We start from the raw sequence: 17,230 nt of genomic DNA on the forward strand, positions 1-17,230 counted from the left end.
TACATAGCCTCAACAGGTTTTTTTACAGTGTATTATCTGAGTTACAATACATGCACTGAATTAGTTTCAGACAAAAAAAAAGTGCTTATCTGAAGAATTAGGCATTCCAATTAGTTTAGATACATCTCACTGCATTAGGAGAGTTGTATCAAACAACAAAAACTTTTCTTTAATCTCTCTCAGTCTTTTTCCTAAATGGAACATATTTGCTTGCATAATGTCTGCAATACTGTTCATTATAATTTGTTATTTTTAGCTTTTTGTTGACTGGAAACAATGTTTTAGTAAGTAAAACGCATTGAAGGGCAAATTCACAGTTACACAGGTATTCAGATAGAGAGCAACTATGCAAAACACTACATATATAGTAATATCAGAATATTTATTTGTGAAATTTATAAGTATAAAATTAAAACTGAATGAAGAAAACACAAGCATCAGTTCCATTAAAAGGGGGATTTATTAATCATTATTTGCATGATTTACCCCACTTTTCACTGTTTGAATTTTTTGTGTATACATTGTAACTGTCTTCTGTCATATTTCTTTTCTGATTTGAGGCATTTCAATTGAACCCCATTCACAATGGGAGGGGACAAGCTATTTCAAAAAAAAAAAAAAAAAAAAAACCGCTGGTTCAAATATATTATGGCTGCTAGATGAATGGAGTTTGTATAGTCCAACTATTAAAAAAAAAAAAAAAAAAAAAAAAATTTACAAATTTGTTTGTATGATGCCAGTTACCTCTAGTAGCCTATCAAATAGAATATTCTTCAAATAGACCTCTGGGATTGGGAATATTCATGTTCACAATAACTGCACGATCCTATACCAACCGTTAAACTTTTCTTAAATAAAATAAATTAGAGTTGTTGTATTAAGATAATAATAATAAAAATGAAATAAAATAAATATTACAATTACACCAGATAAAACTAATAAAATAAGATACCTGTCTGTACAATAAAAATATAAAATACAGCCAGGTCTCGCATAGCGCGAGTTCAATTCACGCATTTTTCAGTTACGGCTATTTGAAAAAATTATACCATTTTTCACTTTACACAATGCAAATTTTCAGTTAACGCAATTTTATTATTTTTTTTTATGTGATATTTAAAAAAGATTTGAATCGCACGGTAAGCTTACCAAGCGTCGGACGGCAATAAACAAACATTTGCTTGCTGCCACCTCAGTGTGTTCCATCAACCATCGGAAGAAGACGTGTTACTTGTTTGTCTCCCACTAATAAAGTGAATGCAGACTTGCATTTTACAAAAATTCTAATTTTTAAATGAGCCAGGTGAAAATGTTACTGCGAAGGAGATAACGGTAAAAGAACTAGATAAAATCTTTCATATCACAGAAAACCTCAAACAAAAAAGGTTTGAGGTTCTCTGCAACATTTATTTCGCCAGGGTCCAGAGAAGATTGTTGAAAATGTTTCAACAATCCTCTCAGAAGAAGCTATCGGAAATTGTTTGATGAAAAGAGAAAGTCAACACTGTTCAAATATTTCCATAACAAATTGTTTCTTCATTGTGTATTTTATGTCAGAGGTTCCCAAACTTTCTCGGTTCACGGTGCCCTTAGTGTCTCCATAATTTTTTCACGGCACACCTAGAGCAAAAGAAATACCTAACAGTTAGAAGAAGAACTCTTTATTGAAGAAGTTCTAATTATTAAGTAGTTAGGTCCAAACAACTTAATAAGAAATGTTGAAACTGTGAACTACCTCGAGCTAGTAGTTCACGCAGTGTCCGACAGATGTAGAGTATCGCTCTGTTTCCCTTGAAAATTTAAAATATTCCGTGGCGCACAGTTTGGGAACCGCTGTTTTATGCAATAAACATTTAGTTCCATAATTATTTTCATTATCTTTTATATGGTATACAGTTAAAAAGTTATTTTTAAAATTCTTCATGAACATTCCTGAAGGACCAATTATAAAATTTTCTTATTGATTATTATATTCAATTAACATGTTTCCGTTTTGCACGATGCAATTGCGGGAAGAATTAATCGAGTTAATTGAGGTCAGCCTGTACAAAAAAAAATAAACGTAGATAACACATCGGATAAAAGCAATAAATTACCGAAGCTTTTAGAGGCGTCTGCCTTCTTTTTCAACAGAAAAGCTTAATGTACGGTACATACTTAAATATTAGCAGGCTCACAGCAAGTGTTTCTACAGGAGCATTCGGTGTTTTATTTTATTTTTTTGTTGTACAGACAGGTATCTTATTTTATCTCGCGTAATTGTACTTTTCATTTTATTTAATAAAAGTTTATAACGGTTGGTGTAGGATTGTGCAGTTATTATGAACATAGAAAAAAAAAAAAAAAAAAACTCAACACCAATAGATAGCCTATCGGTGTTGAGTTTTTTTTTTTTTTTTTTTTTTTTAGTTCAAAACTGGACTTGTTTGAAGCAATACATCTAAAGTTATATGCTTCGCTTCAGCTGGATGATTCTACAGCATAGCAGTTTGTCTTGATAACAGGGCCCCCCAAACAGATGAAACTGCGTTAAGGTCCCAAAAACATTTTTTCATAACATTTAGGTACTTACCTAAATATATCTGAATACGAATGCATAAGATCATCATGTGGAGGGTAGATGAATGCAAGATTATGGGGGGGGGAATACTTGAGGTTTGAAGAAGGAATCAAGTGTTTCTTTTCTTACTCAATTTTTCAGATAAAACTGCAATAGCACGACATTTTTACAGTCATAGTGAGGGTTATTATTGCAAAAATAAGCAAGGAAAGTCCAATTTTTTTTTTTAGTTTCTTTTGCAATCTCAATTCTTTTGGGACTTCCATTATATTGCCACTCCTCACAGTTCTCTCCTCTTCAATATTTAACTGCTCTAATTCTGCCAGATCCTCATTTGTCCAAATTCAAATCAATTCAATTATATTGGAGAATTTAAATAATTCTCCAGTATCAAGTTTTGCCACCTTCATTGAATTCTACATGTTTTGAAATTTGGGGTTTCAGTTTGTATTCAATTACCACTGAATTCTACAAAGGCACAAAGGGCATCTGGATATAAGTTTATCCAGCAACTATTCTTCAACTAAATAGAACCTTCCTTCCAAGGCTTGTCCAATAGTTAACACAACAATAATTAAATTTCTCCAAAAATCTTCCATTGTTTTCACTTGTATCAGTTTCTACAATTAATTTCCTAAAAGTGATATGCAAATAATATGCCTTCAAAACACTTGACTATAGCTCCATGAGTTGCATATTATGGATACCATACATTGGTGGTAAAAAAACTAATGGAATTTAATTGTCTCATAACTACAGAAATTGTGATAATGACGAGAAACCTGTACATGCAATAAAGCTGAATAAGACTGCAAATTCTAAATGTTTATTGCCAAATGAATGGCCCACTAGCCAGAGCACTTTTTAAAGCAAATAATCTGAAATCATGATAAACAAAGCTTTATTTGTAAACAAAGGGAGGGGGAATTGCATTGGGCAACTTCTGCTATTTCACAGCTTTCCCTATCATAACCAGAAGTCACAGATAGTTAAACAATGGATGTACACTATCTGATAAATATGTTCACCTGATGAACAGTGAGTCAGCAATGAGGTGTTTACAGTGACAGTAACTGAACTAAGAAATCTTATCTCCAATTTAAAATCTCTGCTATATTTAAGAAAGCTCAAATAATGAAAATACTGTATTAACTTCCTGTAATGTAGCTCTTTAATAACTGAAGAATATATTTCAATTAACTGCTTCCTTACCAATTCTTTATCAAATCTGTTTACAAATAAAATGTTAAATTCATGTTAGAGAAGTTTTATTTTAAAGAAAAGCTGCTTTCTAAAGCCTTTATCAAACCTTGTCTCCTGCAGTCCAAAGATGCTTTTTATTGATAATTGTAAATATTTTGGCAAGATCTGCAAAATGGCAAATCTATACAATAAATAATACAGGGATTACCTTGGTCTCTTTACGGAACACATTCATAAAATGCATTTTAACGTGGCCCATACCAACAGCGATTTAATAATCATCGTCGTCGTACTATCTGTATGGAACACATTAAAATGAATTTTATCAGTGTTTTACGTGAAGGACTAGGATAGTTGGAAAAGCAGCCTTCCTATAAAGAGACCAAGGTAATCCCTGTATTATTTATTAAAGGTTACAAAATATAGGAGATATTGAGCATATAATAGCTCTTATTACACTACAATAAATAGTGCAGCTTTATTTTACTTCACTGTTATTTCTAAAATAACAAATTGTTACAATAAAAGAATGGATTTAAGTGTGAAATAACCATAAAATGAAATAGGCTTATACTAAAATATATTTGAATTATTGCTGATGGTGTAATTTTTGAAATATTACTGATAAGTTCACTAAAAGGCAATTTAATAACATTAGGTAGAGACAAGTTATTAAGATCAGACATATAATCAATGGTATCAACGTAAAATGAATGTCCAGATGGTAAATGCAATGTGAAAGATCTACCAGGCAGGGCTGCCTAATTTTTTTTTTTTTTATGAGAACCCCAAACACGAGAGGTATTAGAACCTATAGTACTTAGTACCATGCTTGGGTTGGAGGTTGAGAAGACGAAAGAAGATATTTGTTGACATTGGACTTGAACTTCTGTAGATTGTAATTTTCAGGGAATACGTATGAAGGGAGGTTGTTCCAGAAAATGGCAGTTGAATGAATAAATGAGGAAGATGAAAAGTTGGTTCTGTGGGTTTGAAGTTGGACAGTAAATGGATGTTGGCTGGTGGCGGCACGTGTTCGGACTGTTTTGAACGAGAGAGCAGGAATTATAGAAGCCAATTCAGAAGAACAGTGCCCATGGAAGTATCTGTAGAAGAGGCATGCAGCAGAAACAGTACATCTATGAGAAAGTGAGTGGAGAGACTCTATTAGAGATGAATCATTAATTAACCTAACTGCCCTCTTCTGAATGGAATCAAGAAGCCTGAGAGAGGTTTTGGGGGCACCACCCCAGATGTGGGAACAATATTCCATGGCAGGGTGGATTTGCGATTTATACAGAGTGAGCAGCTGTTTGGAAGAAAAGTAACGCCGAGAGCGAAAGAGAAAACCAAGTTTTTTAGATGCAGAGGAAGCAATATTTGTAATGTGCTTGTGCCAAGAGAGATTAGAAGTCAGGGTAATCCCCAAAAGAGATATATCATTTTGCCTAGAAGTCGGAGTGTCACTAAAGATAAGCATAGGAGCAGAAGAATCCTTTTTGCAAGATATAAGACAAGACTGAGTTTTAGAAGGGTTGAAATCAACTAAGTTGTCTTGGCCCCACTGGAGAATTACCTGAAGATCAGCATTTAAGGAATTGGCAGCAGATTTTCGAGAAGTTGAAGCTGATTGAGCAGGACAAGGTTTCTCAAAATGGAAAGTTGAATGCAATGTGCTATCATCGGCAAAACTATGGATAGGATTTCCAGTCAATGGAAGAAGGTCATTGATATACAAGAGGAAAAGAGTGGGGGAAAGAACTGAACCATGGGGGACACCGGCATTAGTGGAGAAGTTAGAAGACAGAGAGCCATCTACCATCACCCTCAGTGAGCGATCAGAGAGAAAACTGGATAACCAATTACTAAAAACAGTTGGCAAACCATAAGATGGAAGCTTGTTTAGAAGACCTTTATGCCAAACACGATCAAAATCCTTTGAGATGTCAAGAGCAACTACTTGTGTTTCACCGAACCTTTCCATTGAATTAGTCCATAAATGGGTAACATAAGCCAGAATATCACCAGTGGATCGACACTGACAGAATCCATACTGGCGATCGTTGATCAGACGGAAGGTTTCTAGGTAGTTTAAGAGTTGGCGGTTAATTGATTTCTCCATTACTTTAGAAAGAGTAGAAGTAATTGCAATGGGACGATAATTGGATGGGAGGGATTTGTCACCCTTTTTAGAAACGGGCTGGATATGAGCAAATTTCCAAGCAGAAGGAAAAACACCTTTGGAATAAGAAAGTGAAAAAAGGCGGCAAGGAATAGGTGTAAGTTCAGGAGCACAGGTTTTGAGAACAAGTGGAGAAATACCACCAGGACCTGGAGCTTTCTTAGCATCAAGATTCATCAAAATCCTTTTGATATCCTTTTGACGGAAGACCACAGGAGGCATTGAATGGAGCGTGTTAGGAATGGTGGGAGGTGTTTTACCAAGATCATTAATACACGAGCTGGAAGAAAAATGGGATGCTAGCAGGTCAGCTTTATCCTTGGCTGAAGTGACAACAGAACCATCTGGTTTGGACAGAGGTGGGAGCTGAGATGGGCAAAAGTTGCGGCCAATAGCTTTGGCAAGAGACCAGAATGATCGGCTACCATTAGGGCAAGAAGCAAGTTTTCTACTCTTAGCCTGTTCAAACTCTAGTTTGGACTGATTAATAACTGCTTTACAATTGTTGCAAGCTTTGGTGTAGGCAGAAAATGAAACTGAAGAATTAGAAACAAGCCAATTACAATATGCAACATTCTTCTCTTGGACAGCCTTAGCACATTTATTGGAAAACCAAGGTTTAGATAAAGGATGAGATTTTAAAGTGGAGTGTGGGATAAAGGATTCCATTCCTGCAAGAATAATTTCACTAACACGATCTGAGCAAACGCTGACATCAGAAGTTTTGAAACAGTAATCCGACCAAGGAAAAGAAGAAAAGAAGTCTCGCAGGTCATCCCATTTTGCATTCTTGTAATGCCAAACAATACGAGGTTGGGAATAGCCATGAGATAAAGGTTCCATTGGAGAAGAGACAATCACCAAGTTGTGATCTGAAGTGCCTAAAGGACCTCTCACTTCGACCTTGTACTTAGAAGGGTTGTTTGTGAGAAAAAGATCAAGCGTATTGGCTGTATGATTAGGATTGTCCGGTATTCTTGTAGGTAAATGAACAATCTGTGCTGGGTCATTAGTAATTGCAAAAGCCTCAGCATCTCGACCTGCTGGGTCGGTGTGACTAGAAAACAGAAGCCAGCTGGAGTTGTGAACATTAAAATCGCCAAGGAAAATTACCTCGCTGTTAGGAAAGTTGGACTGGAGAAAGTCAAGTTGCAAAGAGAGGAAGTCAAAGAGCTCCAAGTGATTAGTGGAGTTGGGAGAACGGTAGAGACAACAGATGAATTTGACACAATGAGGTAGAGAGATTTTAAGCCAGAGAAGATCAAAGATTCCAAATTGCCAGGTCTCTGACAGGGAATATCAGAACGGACATATGCACAAGTACCACCTTTGAGGCGAAAGGAATCATACAGCAAATAATTTGGACATCTGAGATAAGCAGTAGTTGAATCAACTGATAACTGAGATTCAGTCAGAAAAAGTACATGGGGTTTGGAAGACTGCAAGTGGAAATGGACATCGTTGAGATTGGAACTGAGACCACGTATATTTGTGAAATGAATTAGGAAGTCCTTCTGAAGGACTTCCTAATTAATTCAAGAATTCAGAAATTCTTCTGAACTCTTGAATCTGCTGTGCATGGTATCAGAGAGTGAAATGGAAGCTGATGGGCAGCATTCAGCTTAGCCAATTCTAGCTGAAGTCTCAGATGAGGACAGCCATGGTCACTTCTGGATACGTACATACACAAAACAGCCATCAAATATATAGACATCTAGTTACACAATATGCATATCAGTGTACTCAAGCTAATGCAACCATTCTGTGCACTTTTTCTGAAATGTTTAGTTGGGAGTGTGATACATTTTGCTCACGATACACCACTTCATATGGCTTAATGCATTAAGTCTATGTTGAAGGATCAATTTCAAGTTTCAAATGTTTAAGGATCAAAGGAGATCCCTACTCCTCTGGTTAATACAGCCAAAGATCTAATATTTCCTGTAGTCTTCAACAGGATTTTAATCAAAACTTCTGCAATGGTTGAAATCTAAATACCTGAACTATCTTTCATGTTTTCTGTAATTTGCAGCATATTAGTGAGACTGAATCATGTTAACATGCACATTATCAACCAGTAATTCCAAAACACAATGATTCTTTTTTCTTTTGGTCTGATAACGAATATGGAGTCTAAATATTTTGCAAAACTAGCAGGCATAATAAAAAATTTAAGCAATGTTTTTGTTTTATAAAGATCAGTAAAAATAACACATTGTCTTTAGGAAAAGGATGATTCATATCAGAAATTACATCAAATGTTAGTTGCAATTTCCAACTGGCATTTTGAATCAAGAATTTTTTTATTATTATTTATTTATGTGCAAAATCCTCACAAAATACTGATTTTTAATTCTGAACTAATCTACAAAGAAAAGTCAGGGTGACTGCCAGTCTTCATATAAAAGGACATTTTTAGTTTCAAGTCTCACATGAATGAGGGGGGAGGGGGGGTTGGCATGTGCCTTTTTCACAGTGACAAATTGATTCTGGAAATTACTGCAACATCATTTAAGAGAAATTTGGTGGAAGAAGGTACACTGATGGATATGATCCCTACTCCAGTTCAAGATACAGACCACTGTTTGTTTGCTTAGGAGTTTTATGGCTGTTGTTGTTGTTGTTTGGTTTTTAGGAGCATTAGCAACTAAGGCCATATTGCTCCAGGATATGCGGTGGTCATTCCTTAACCTTTCTGCATCCTCCGTATTTGGTGGTGACGGGCTCGAACCCCGGTCTAATCAAGAAGCGTGTGCTACGCACTGCTGCTCCTTCCCACCTGGCTACGGAGCCGCCGAGTTTTATGGCACATTAGCATCTGTGGCTATAATGCACCAAGTCAAGCAGACCACTGTCAAATGCAATAAATGAAGGAGGGTTAAATTCACTCAAAATATACATACTGACAATTAATAAGATGTTAATAAGATGATTTATGCTAATTGTTGACAAAAAACAGTATAAACATATTTTAACAGCATTAAATTACTTTCTTCTAATTTCCACTAAATATAAACATACCAAGAAACCAGATTTAAATGTATGAAGCATCTTGGGTAAAAACAATGTTCATTTCATAAAATGAATTTACAATGCAGTCCTCACCCTGAAACATCTAACTGAAAAAAAAAAAAAAAAAAAAAAAATATATATATATATATATCTAAATAAATAAATATATAAAATTTAATTTACAATCATCACTGATTATAAAAATTCGGCATAAAACCACTATGAACACAAAAATTCTAACTATAAATAAGTATACAGGGGGTCTCAAAAATATTGGTACAAAAGTTTAGGAGAGGTAGGTAACATTTAAAGGAATGTGAATCGCGTAGAAACCAATAACCGGAAACGTCACGGAAAAGTAGTAGCAGAGGCACAAGAAGCAGAAATGACACAAGGCAGTAATTAGTGGCAAACATTTATTTGACATAATATTAATAATGGAGTACGAGATGGATGCATTTCATGATGTTAAAACAGATGCTCGAAGGTTCCACCATGAGACGCAATGCATGCGTGACACTGACGCAGCATGGATTGGTGGACACAGTCGAACACACCTGGAGTTTCTTTCACAGTAGCAACAACGCAGACGAGTCTCGCCATGAGATTCATTTCAGTCTCCACAGGCAATTCATACACAATAGATTTGAGGGCTCCCCCCACAGAAAGAAATCAAGGCTCAATAAATCAGGTGAGCGTGGGGTCCAGGCAACTGGTCCACCACAGCCAATCCATCGACACCAAAAACACCTGTTTAAATGGTCACTAACACACCTTCCATAATGGGTAGGCGCCCCGTCATGTTGAAACCAAATGTTGTCTCACATTTGCTGGAACACAGTCAAGTAATCCTGGTAGAACTTGTTCAAGAAAGGTCCGATATTTAGCAAGCTCATGCAGGATGGTAACAGGTATGGGCCGACTAAGCAGTCACCAACCATACCTGCCCACACATTTATTGTGAAGCGATGTTGTGCCGCATGGGGGTGCACACCGTGTGGATTGTCTTGAGCCCACACATGAGCATTGTGCTGATTGAATAAGCCTTCCCGAGTGGAATAAGCCTCATCCGTGAACAAAACATAGGCTGGAAAATTCAAGTCTTGAACACTTTCTTGGAGAAACCACTGTGCAAAAGCCACGCATCCAGGATGATCTTTGAGGGGCAGTAACCTTTGGAGATGAAAGGGGTGCAAGGAATCGTCGTGCCAGACACACTGTGCACTGCAACGAGACACTCCTAAGGCACATATGCTGGTAGTAGGATTATTCTGGACGGCATTCAACACACTTTCTTCCATAGCGGGAGTTCGCGTCGAGTGTGGTCTCCTGTTACCTCTAAATGACCCATAATCACACAAATTTTGATACACACGCACAAACGGTGGTCCGGTACATGTCTGTCTGGGAAGCGTTCTCCATAAATTCGTTGAGCGGCTCATCCATTGCCCTCTGCTAATCCATACACTAGGACATGTCTGCCAGTTCACAGTTCGTATATCGATGCATGCTCTTCGTGTGGCGACTACTGCTTGAATGAGTAAACCAGAAATTTTCCCTTTCGCGAACTGATGAACAGCGCCGTCTACCAACTTACGGTGATGTTTCCGGTTATGGGTTCCTATGCGATTCACATTCCTTTAGATGTTACCTACCTCCCCTAAACATTTGTACCAATATTTTTGAGACACCCTGTATAACAAATTACAAACCAAAGTAAGAACAATAAGTTGAATTCATACTTTTTGATAACAGAGCTTTACAATGTCATGGAATGATAAAGTAATAGTTAGGCTGAATTGTGAGTACTGTATTACAGGTCTGGAGGTCTCACTTTAGGAAGGATGTGGTGGAATACATGCAGTGAAGGGCAACCAGATTGGTGAATGGAACAAAAGAGTGCTCTTACCTAGAAAGGCTTCAGTTCTGCAAAATGCAGCTTCTCAAGACCAGAAACCTGCGGGGGAGTTGATTGAGGTGTTTAAAGCCTTAAATGGATTGAGTACGCTGAATGATAATGGTATTCTTCCAATTTCTGAGACTGCACATATGAGGGGTCATAAATTCAAGTTGATGAAGGATGGTTGGAGGATAGATTCATAAAGTTTACCTTCAGTAGGTGGTTGATCATTGGAATATGCTTCCATATGTTGTTGTGGAACTGGATGAGTTGAATAAATTCAAGGGAGAACTAGGAAAATTCTTGGAGGGTACAGATGGGTGAATTGCCATTTTTTTTTTTTTGGCTAATGCTATATATAAGCTTGCTTTCCGAATCGTTTGCCATTATTATCACTACTACTATAATAGCCATATTGCACAAAGCCACAGGCTTTTATGTACTGGCAGAGAAGAGAGAAAAAAAAAAACTCCTAAATTTATTCCAACTTTCAGCCTCAACTACCTGCAAAGGCAACCTCTTCCAGCAACAACTCACTGGCTTAAAGAAAACTTCCTACAATCTGGTCTAAACCTCTTCCTGTAATTTTAATTTCTACCTCTGTGATCTGGAACTCTATGACACTGAAAATTAAACAGGCATTCATTTTACTAACCCCTCTCAGAGCCTTATAAACCTCAATCGGGTCACTTCTGAGGTGCCTAGTTGCTAAGCTCCCGTAGCCCATATAATCCAAGTCTTCCCTTGCATGATCACCCTTTTGCCAATTTCACCATACGTGGTTGGCACATCTTTGGACCTTTTCAAGAAAGTGTCTTTTTTTCAGATGAGGTCCCATACTTGGTCTCAGACAGTTTTTAAATTCTGCACAGTGGGACCAACTGATGTTACCAACAGCAAATTCTAAGTGGGAAGCATTCAAGGAATTAATCGTGGAAGCTACTAAATGTTTCATACCTATTAAGAAATATTGTTCAAGGTTTAGGCTTAAATGGTTGTCAAATGAACTGAGACGTGTGGCAGAGAAGAAAAATGCATGGGATGCATATAAATTATCAGGTGACACAGAAACATATGGCAGATATAAGCTAATCTGTAATCAAATCACAAAGGAGGTTAGGCAGGCAAAGACAGATGAGAAATCTTTGGCAAAGGATTCTAAGAAAAACAGGAAAGGATTTCTTTACTTATATAAACTCTAAAAGGAAGGGGATGAATCAGATTGGTCCACTTGATATAGATCGTTCGACTGTTGATGATCCTTCTCACATAGCAAACAAACTGAATGAGTATTTTGCATCTACATTCACACATGTTATTAAGGTTTGAAAATGGCAGAAGGTTATCAAATTGTAGCAGGGTGCTTAATGATTTTGTAATAACTGAGAGCAAAGTGGAGGAGAAATTGTTGAAGTTAAACATAAGAAAGGCACCTGGGGTGGATGGGATCTATCCAGTTATATTAAAGGAGGCGGTAAAAGAACTAAGCAAAACCTTAGCCATAATTATGAGAGAACCCTTGGAATCAGGGGAGGTCTCCCACGGACTGGAGATGTACAAATGTATCCCCAATTCACAAAGGGGATCGAAAGGTGACGAGTAATTACAGACCAGTTAATTTAACTTCTGTTCCAAGTAAAATAATGGAGTCACTGGTTAAAGATGCACTGCAGGATCATCTAGACATGACTGCAGCAATAATTCAGACATAGCATGGGTTTGTTGAGGGAAAGTCTTGTCTGACAAATTTGATTGGATATTATTGGTTACAAAGAAACTGGAGTGTTGGGTACACTTGTTTTGTATATTTATCAATGATATTGATGAAGGTATATCAGGCTTAGTGTCGAAGTTTGCAGATGATACAAAGGTTGGCAGGGTTGTTAATGACAGTAATGGCAGTGTGTGTTACTGCAACAGGATCTAGAAAATTTGGGAAGATGGGCTGAGAAGTGGCAACTGAAGTTTAACATTGCATTTGTCAAAGTACTGCATAAGAACGTACCAACTGTGTGGTACTACACTAAGGATGGTAGAAAATGAAAGACCTGGGAGTAATTGTGCAGTCAGATATGAAGTTTTCTGAACAATGTAGACAGGCTGCAAGAGCAGGTCATGGGGTTTGTTCAATGATATACAGGAATTTTGCTAGCAGGGAAAAGGAGGTGATTGTCCCTACTGTATAAGGCAATGGTCAGGCCATGCCTTAAGCACTGTGTACAGGAGGCCTCATTTTAGGAAGGATGTAGATTTGCTTGAGCGTGTACAGAGAAGGGCAACAAGATTGGTGAGAGGAATGAAGGGATCCTCTTACCAAGAGAGGCTTAAGTTCTGCAAATTGCAGCGGCTGGAGACTAGGCACTTGCGAGGTGATCTGACTGAGGTGTATAAGGCCTTGAATGGGTTGAGCATGCTGAATTCTGATGGGATTCTTCCACTTGTTTAGATTATGAAACTAAGGGGGCATAAATTCAAATTGAGGAAAGAAAGCTGTAGAATAGATGTGCGGAAATTTGCCTTTAGCCAGCGGGTGGTTAATATAAGCGGCTGGAACAAACTTCCATTTGTCGTTGTGGAAGTTGATAGGTTAAATAAATTTAAGGAGGAACCTGACAAACATTTAGAGGAAATGATTGTGTGAATTTTTTTTTTTTTTTTTTTGGCTGATGCTACATAAGCTCATACGCTTGCTTTCTTGCATCACATTCCACAATTACTATGTTTATTACTACTATAGTATTCCAACTGTGGTTTTATAACTGCCTTATACAGTAAGACTATGGCTTCCAATATCTCTACAGGATAAAGTTTGATAAATCATTAATAGGACACCATGGGCTTTCAACCCCCACCAAGCATAAGACCTTGCATTTTGCTGCATTAAAACATAGCTGTCACTTATCTGACCATTCTTGCAGCCTATTCTAATCATCTGATGGAGCTCTGCTTGGTACTGATCATTACCAATCTGTCTGCAAATTTTAACGTCGAGCCTTTTTTTTCTTCAATCCCACTGTCAATGTTGTTTGTTAAAATCAGAAACAGTGGTCCAAGAACCAATCATTGGGAATCCCACTTCTGACTTCACACCATTTCTTTAATCACAATTAAGAATATCCATTAATTGCAATCCTCTGCCTTCTGTCCTAGCAATCCATCTTAGAATTCTTCCAGTAATCCAACATGTTCCAGCTTATACAGTAATCTCTCATGAGAGACTAAGTCTTGCTAAAATCCTAATAAACTTCAAATTGCTTTCTACATCCAGCTCATCATTAACTATATCAAAATAGCCTACTAAGTAATTAAATCATGATGTGTTGTTGAACAATGTTGTATGTTATTAACAATGCCACACCTATCTAAATGTACCTGGATTGCACTCTTAATCACTGCATCAAGATTTTTCCCTGCCACTGAAGTCAGACTAATGGGTCTGTAGTTACTGGCTTCGCTCTTAGATCCACTTTTATGTATTAGTGACAGTAGCACTTCTCCGATCCAAAAATGTCCCCATAATTAACTTCAATGGTTCAATACACTCCCTGGCAGCCTCCCTCAAATTTACTGGGTATATGCCATCAACTCCATGAGCCTTACTTGCCTTTATGCTCAAAAGTAAATCTAATAAACAGTAGTCTGCAATTTAAAAATGACTAATTTCATAAGACTCTGCCTCACTCACACAGTCCTTTCACAGCATGAGTGGTCTTTCTTCAGAAAAGACAGTTGCAATGTACCTGTTCAATTCATCTGCAACACATGATGGGTTGTCTAAGACTTTCCTACACCCAGTACACAAGAGTCCAATTGAATTCATTTTTTTTTTCTTCCTTGTATTCACATACATGAAAAAATTCATTACCCCAATTTTGCTCTCTTGGCCAGCACTTTCTCGTACATAGCCTTGATCTCCCTAACCTTATCTGTAGTATTATTACAAAAAAACTTGTGGCTGTTGTAGGCTTCAGTACTTTTTACCGCTTTAACTATCCCATTCTATCTTTTTCTGCTCTTTTTGACCAGCCAGTTCCACATTCATTCATTTCAGCATTCTCCTGATGTAATATTTTCTTAATGGTATGTTTGCATTAACGGCTTTGTGATTTTTGCTTCAAAAAAGGTATTCCATAATTCAAGTGTATTCGCCTTCACTCTGCAATCCCCCAATTAACATATGCCATATAGGAGATTACATTATTGTCAAAGTCTCCTCTTCTGAAATTAAAACTCACGCCTTTATCTTTAGCTACTGTAATATCTTCGTTTTCCAACTGACAACTGCTTAATCACTACCTGCCAATGGTTCCGTATTTTAAGCCCGACAGGTACAAATAATAATCTAGTTTATTTAGAAAAATTGTTCTGCAAGGTAAATTTCCCTTCCACTCATTCTAATCAATCTGGCACAGACTGAAGTCATCCAAGATACTCATACACTTTCATGACCATTCATTTGCATGTAAAGACTCATCATATTCTTCTGTTATGTAGATTATGCCCACTCTCATACCTTTGCTTCCAACTAACTCACCACACAGATTCTATGCTGGCAAATAGAACTGCAGACTCCACAAAATATCTTTTTGCATTCTGGCTTCTTATCAAAGCATGACACTGCCACCCCTCATATCTTCCCTGTCTATCATAAATATATTATACATACCATACTGGAACTTGTCATCCCAATTTCTGGGTGGCACCACATTTCTGTTAGCCCTATTATATCAGCATGAGATGTCCTATCCAGGAGTTCAAATTCAGTCACTTTATTGACAACACTCTTGACATTATTGAAGACACAGTTAAGACTAAGTATTCTTCTATAGTTTACTACCCCAACACCTCTTGAAGTCATTTAAGAATGTTTCCCTATCTTTCACATCCTCCTCATTTGAAAAGTTGCTACACTCAGAACATATTGCCAACATCGGCTGTTGCGGTGATAAACAAGAATTCTTGAGGTGACTGCAAACATTACTTTGACCCATAACATCAGTTAAGTGCAGGTCTATATTATCCTTCTCTCCCCTAACTAGCAGTTTCCCTGAAACTTCAAGGTATCCTCTCAATGATAATGGCAAAAATCCTAGCATCAACTTTGTTGAAATGAATACCATCTCTAAAAATAGACTCCTTCAACAACCTACAAGCACATGCCACGCTGATAAAAAAAAAAAAAAAAAAAAAAAAAAAATTTTCCCCTTAGTCTTACAGATTCCCTCAAGTCTTGAGTTAATCCACAAGGCTTTCAGAGCAAGTAATCCTTCCTATTTTGTCTGGACAGCATTGCAGACACTTACACACATTCAGACCTAAATTGCAGAATATTTTCAGCATCATCTATGTTTATCCAAAAATAGGTCGGATAATTTTTCATTTAATATTGTTAGTTCCTGCATGAACAATAATGCTCGCTTTACCCCCTTAAAATCTGACAATCTGTTGGATAAAATCATCAATTTTTGCTCCTGGAAAACACACCCTAGTTCTGGTCCACCTATCTTTATTACAAAAATATATTTATAATAAAGGTTTCCCCAACAATAGTCTCCCAATAAAACTAGATCACCTTCAACCAGAATGGTATGCACTTGACTACTCTTACCTGGAACCCGAATCAGGGAATCGTGTAAAAATCATTATGGGAAGGAATCCTCTGGATTTATGGGAATGCATCACTTGACACTATCATTATGGGAATGCACCACATGACAGGTTATGAGATGCTTGAGTCCCTGATGAACTCCCAGTTACATTTGTTTCCAGGGCAAGCACTCATTTCTTCAGCAACTCAAATTCTTCTTGTAATTCACCAAGTTCTAATTTGAGATCAGTATGCCTTACATCAGAACTAATGACTACAACATCTTTAAGGTTATCCACCTTTCAGTCAATCTATGAAATATATTTTTCTTATTTGCATTTTTGAAGGACAAATTACACTTTTTTTTTTTTTTTTTTTTTTTGACTGTTTGCAAAATAAAGGCTAAAATACCAAGTATTAGCAGACCTAAAAGCCTGGTGGTACAGATAACAGATATATCTTTGGTTAGTCATTGGTTAGCTAGATATGGCCTTACAACTTGTCATCTCCTACATTCCAACTACTGCCATGCCTAAACCAAGTGAAGGATAAATTAACCAAGTGCTACACTGTTCTATGTAAAGAACAGTGTTTAGTTCACTGCAGCTAATCTTTTATCTAATGAACCTATACAAGCTGAACCTTCTAAATCTAGCACTTTTGAGAACTAATTACTGCATTTCTCCACTGCAACTTAGGTATAATCCTGTACAATGTATCATACAGAGAGAAGAAAATAAAATTATTTTATCCCCTTCCAGAATATGCCATACACATGGCATAACA

At 36.9% G+C, this 17,230-nt stretch overlaps 1 protein-coding gene across 3 annotated transcripts in view; it reads right to left on the reverse strand.

Annotated features, from left to right (window-relative positions):
• The window catches only part of LOC150083662 (uncharacterized), a 396,332-nt gene that overhangs the window by 327,010 nt on the left and 52,092 nt on the right, over positions 1 to 17,230 (reverse strand). For all 3 annotated transcript variants that reach the window (XM_090378102.1, XM_090378101.1, XM_090378103.1), the window contains exon 2: positions 8,967 to 9,064. The gene's annotated coding sequence lies outside the window, so the exon portion shown is untranslated. The remainder of the gene's footprint in view (positions 1 to 8,966; positions 9,065 to 17,230) is intronic.

The sequence above is a fragment of the Mastigoproctus giganteus genome, chromosome 7 (assembly GCF_048544385.1).
Source record: "Mastigoproctus giganteus isolate SK-2022 chromosome 7, ASM4854438v1, whole genome shotgun sequence".
NCBI classification, from domain to species: domain Eukaryota; kingdom Metazoa; phylum Arthropoda; class Arachnida; order Uropygi; family Thelyphonidae; genus Mastigoproctus; species Mastigoproctus giganteus.